At 48.3% G+C, this 5,315-nt stretch overlaps 1 long non-coding RNA gene across 1 annotated transcript; it reads left to right on the top strand.

The window, feature by feature from the left end:
• The first annotated feature begins 4,353 nt into the window (after positions 1-4,353).
• LOC123080910 (uncharacterized) lies at positions 4,354-5,097 on the top strand. Its single transcript, XR_006438582.1, has 2 exons — positions 4,354-4,582; positions 4,711-5,097. It is a non-coding gene; the product is annotated as an uncharacterized lncRNA (long non-coding RNA).
• Positions 5,098-5,315: the final 218 nt, after the last annotated feature.

The raw sequence follows: 5,315 nt of genomic DNA, 5'->3' as shown, positions 1-5,315 counted from the left end.
AGCAATGTTGGGGGGGCCACAGCCACCCCAGGAGCGTACATAGCTCCGCCACTGTTGCTGTCCATCAGAATCCGCCATGCCATATAGTTGCCATCAGGAGGGTCGACGACAAGAACACGAGTGACAACCTTTGTAGTTATATGTTTTGTCGATGTAAATTGGATTGTACCGGTTCCTAATCCTATGGATGGTTACATATTGAGTGATTTTGTCAATATATGGTGTGTATATTATCATTTCATGGAAGATATTATAAACTGCTAGGTTCTACATACCTATAGATGGTTGCATATTGAATGATTTGTGTAACATATGGTACTTTGGAAATATTGTCCTCGTCCAAAATTGGCATTATGATTTACGGAACACATTATGCTAAAAGCGTATTTGATCAAAATTGGGCTGAATGAAATGGATGGGACCAAATTTAAATTGATCCTAAATCCATGACGGTTTCTGTGTTGAAAAATAGTGTCCACGTAGGTAGCCACGTCATTCCAGTTAGTCAATTGAAAATCCTACGTGGCATTGGTCCATGACGGACTGTTCCGTCACGGCCTAGTTTGGGCTTGGGCGGGCCTGAGGCAATTCCATGACGGCCAAGAACCGTCATGGAAGCTACGGTGTCAAATTATGACGCGATATACATGACGGATCTCAAGTCCGTCAAGGATGGACACGCATGACAGTTTTTGGCTGATCTGTGACGGCTAAGGACTGTCACGTATTAACAGATTTCTTGTAGTGTAAACGTCCTATCTCCTTCCCGAAAGGGCAATGCTAGGCGCTCGCGCGCCTCGGCCGGTTGAACCCCAGTCGTTCGTTCCACGCGTTGACTTTCCCCTCTCCTTCTTCCTCTTCGCGCGCAGCGTGCGCGCTGCTCCCTGTCGCCTGGACGTCCTCCTGGCCGGCCAGCAACCACCCCCTCACCTACAACCCCTCTCTCCGCCGCTCCGGCGCTGCAGGATGCCACACTCGCCATCGGTCGTCGCCGTCTTCTCTCATGTTTCTCGTCGGATCGACGCATGCAGCAAAACTTTGCCCGTGGGTTGCAGCTCCCCCTCGCTGGTGATGGTTTCAGCTCCGGCAACACCAATCGCCGGTTGCTTGTTGCCGCCGGTTGCAGCTCGACGTCAGCCGTCGTCGCTAGCATGCAGCTCCCATGGCCGCCCGTTGCCGCTTTCTATTGCACGGTCGTAGCAAATGGAGACAACGGTTGCAGCAGAAAAGTCAGTCACCATCATCGCCGGTTGTAGCTCCCCGTTGCTGGTAGCAGCCATATTGCGTCTGGAAAAGAATGGATGTACCAAAAGTCATTGCCGGATGTAGCAAAAACCTACTACGCTTGTAGCAAAAAAGGGGTTATCGCCGTCGCGGATCAGAGCTCGGTTGTGATGGATGTAGCAAAACGTGATGCCAGTTGTAGCAAAAAGTGACGCTAGTTGTAGCAAAACCGCGACGCCGGTTGTGTGTTTTAGCAAAACATGATGTCGGTTGTAGCAAAATGCTATGCCGGTTCTAGGAAAATGTTATACCGGTTGAAGCATGTAGCAAAAAACTGCGATGTTAGTTTGACCAGCGTCGCCCCGTCCTCGCCGTCTAGCGTATGCCCGTGGTTGCAGGCTTGCAGCTCTGGTTGTTGCGCCCTGATAGACGGTTCCCGTAGCTTCGCCGGCGGCGACTCAAAGCTGTAGTTGGGCGGAGGCCATGGCTGAGATCCGAGGGTTGCAGACGGCCATGGCCGCAGGAAGCTAGCGGGGATACGAATTGAGGAGGAGGATCGGAGAAGGGCTCGCCGGCCATGAAGGAGAGGCGGCGTTGGGCGCCATCGCACGCTAGCACTCGCCGCCGGTGAGAGAGCTTCTGGAGGTTGCGAGCAGCATGGGGGAGGCTGTGGAGGAGCAGAGCCGCGATGGGCTGGGGATGGAAGAAAAGAAGGAAAAGTCGTGCGGGGCCCGCCATATACACGTGTCTCGCGCGGGGTGGCTGTTTCCGTGTCGCGTGAGCCAGCGTGGCGCGCAAGCTGGCGGAAAGTTCGGCCGACGCACCGGCTCCAAATGTTTACGCTCCCGAAATCGACCGTTCACCCATATGCTTTTGTATGGCAACTTGTACGGGAAGCCGTGTGGCATGCTCTCAGGAAGCAACTGTTGTATTACTAAAGAAACACTAGATGATTGTCTTACCCTGAGCCTTTCTAAGGCCCTGTTTGGTTACAAGAACTAGACTAGAAAAAGTCTCTTTTAGTCCCTATGTAACCAAACAGGAGGGATTTTTTCTTATGGGACTAGAAAAAGACTCTACTGGAGGGTCTTTTTTTTTAGTCCATGGGACTAAAAAAAGTCTAGTCCCTTACAATCAAACACCCCCTAAATACTATTGAAGTTACTTGTGAAACAAATTTGAGCTGGTTTGATAAAATAGTGTCTCATCTCATCATTGTGAACTTGGGAACCATAAAAAGCCTTGAATACTGCAAGAGTCTATATTGCCAATATTGTATGAGAATTTGAAGCCCCCATATCAGGACAGACGGGATAGCTAGACCCATTGGCAGAGATACTAATCAGGCAAAGACCGCAAGACAACGAGCTGAGGTGAGCGCCGTTTTCATAGATTATGGCAAATGAACTCGAGCACGTATTTTCATCTAATCATCACGCATATCCAAGAGGGGCATGGTGAGAAGAATGCTCTCACGCTGACAGTGTGCTAGTATATAGGTAGGTATAGGTAATGGTCAAAATAAACCTCGAGATGCATATTATACCCACGGTTTTGGTTACCGAGGGGGGCATTTTTACTAGGGGGCGGTAAACGTGGTTACCACGAAATTTCGAGAAAATTTCAAACGAAATTTATAATTGAATTTTGAATTCAAATTCTTTCAAAATAGATATAGATAGCACTTGAACTTATATTTATCATAAGAGAGCAACAAGCTCAGTGGAACTTTATCTACATGAATGCTGTGAGGTGCTGCCATACTTTACTATACATTGAGCGTTTGAATTCAACAAATTCAAAAAAATCGATTTAATTTGCTCGAAATGACCATTTATCGAGGGGGGACGAAATATGTGGTAACCAAATCCCTGATTAGACCTTATAAAACCAGATGGAGGGACGAGACAAGTTAAGCGAACTAGTGAGCCTATGACGCTCCTCTAGCTAACAACGTCATCGGCCATAACTTTCATTATTTACAAATACTGCGACCAAAGAGAGAATCATGGACATATATTTTGTTAATTTTGACAGTAAAAATTGTGGAGTTTGGTGTAGTATTTAAGTTCACCCCAGGGTGTTTCCTCGAAAAAAAGAATGGTGGAAAATTCAGTGGCCATAAGCCTATAAGTGCATTTTGCACGTCGATTTTCCTTGGTGGCGAGACGACTCGGGACCCCCGGGTCGTCGTCGTGTTGCTGAGTTGAATGGTCTGCCGTCTCATGCATGTCTCTCTCTCGCCGCTGCACCCAGGGCCAAGCTGTCCTTGACTAACCAGCGAAATATATCTGAGCAATCACGTACGTACGTGTGCACCACCACAAAAAAGAGCGACGATTATCTTGAACGGCAAAATGCACCGGCGCTCATTCGGCAGCTATCAAAAAGCCCTCAAAGCTGGACCTCGTGTCTTCGACTGATGTGTATAAGGATATACTCCACAGACACAGCTCAAAGCTATAAAAAAATCAGAGCACATTATATACTTGCGATGACATATATACGGCACAGATGGCGTCCCTGGCCAGAGCTTCCCGTCTCCTCGTCGTTGCGCTGCTCGTCGTCTTCTCCGCGGTGATCATGGGCTGTGTGCCACGGAGCCGGAGCTGCCTGCTGCCACACCAGTGGTTACTTGGTTAGTAAAAAAAATCTATAATGAAAACTACCATGCTGATCATTCAAAAATCGACTTAGTGAAATTTAAAAAATAAGCAATTTAGTTAAAGTGGACAGGCTAACACCTTCCTGCAGGTTGCATCCTAGCTAGGTGAAAAAGAAATGTGGAAAATCTTGTGGCCCTACGTGCATTTTGCTCGCCAATTTTCCTTGGTGGAAAGACCCACCCGGGGTCGTCGTCGTGTTGCTGAGCTGAGTCGTCGATCGGCCGGCTCACCCATATCTCTCTCTCTCTCTCGCCGGTCGCGCACGGACGGTAAAGTTTGTCACCACTCGGATCACTCGCTAGGCTTGACTAGCCGGAGAAGTTCAAGTTGGAGCTAGCACTCACACGTACGTACGTACGTGTACGTGTGCACCACCACAAAAAAGGAGTGACGATTATCTTCAACGGTGAAATGCACCAAAAAGAGCCAACTAGCTTCGTCTCTCCAGCTCAAAAATGCCTTAGAAAAAGCTGGGATCGACTCGCGTCTATAAGTACGGGCCTTGGGAGAGCAGCAGCAGGAGGCGGGTATCCAGCACACAGCTCAAATTAAGCCTCGAGATGGCTAAGTAGTCACAACTGACCACAAGATGGCGTCGCTGGCCAGGGCTGCCCGTCTCCTGGTGGTCGCGTTGCTGGTCGTCTTCTCCGCTGCTATCACGGGCTGCCACGGAGTTCACAGGGAGATCAGCGGTAATTAGCGCCTGCCCCTGAACTAACCGCCCTCAAAACTAATTACTGTTTCTCGTTATGAAATTCTGAATTTCGTTAGGCAAAACAGTTGGAGTGATCATGGATGCATGCCTGCGTTTCTTTTCCAGGTCGACCCGGGTCAATCCCAAGCACACCGCGTGGTATCATTCCCCGTCCCCACATTCCGATTCCATGTGGCCGCGGACTATTTCGATGCCCACCGCCGCCACGCGGTGTCGGTGCACCTCCCCCTCACCCGGACAATGGAGGGCAGCCTTGATGCATGCAAGCTAGCTAATTCTTCCACGTACGGCCAAAGTCAACTATATATATTCGCAATAATATGCGCTCGATCGGGTACTTGATAATAAAACTTGAGTATGGCCCTGCTCTCATGTGGGTGTGCACTTAAATTTTTGTTTGGAACTTTGGGTGTGAACTTAATTAGTTACAACGTGTAATCAATAAAACTGCTTCCGTTCAGAATCATAATAAAAAATACTCTTTTTATAGTACATCCTGGCAATATGGGCCGTTTATTTTTGGTGATTGGACGGCGAGATCAGGCAATACTACACCTTTCCTTAAAAAAAGGAATACTACACCTGACTTCCGATAGTATTGAGTGGTCAAGGGTATTTTTGGTAATTCACTGCTTATCACTCCCGCGATGATGTTCCCTCCAAAAACGATTGGAGGCAGAATTATGTGTGTTCATTCTTTCCTCAAAACA

Source organism: Triticum aestivum, chromosome 3D, assembly GCF_018294505.1.
Source record: "Triticum aestivum cultivar Chinese Spring chromosome 3D, IWGSC CS RefSeq v2.1, whole genome shotgun sequence".
Taxonomy (NCBI): Eukaryota; Viridiplantae; Streptophyta; class Magnoliopsida; order Poales; family Poaceae; genus Triticum; species Triticum aestivum.
The sequence above is the reverse complement of the archived record's forward strand: the minus strand, read 5'-3'. Positions and strand labels throughout refer to the sequence as shown.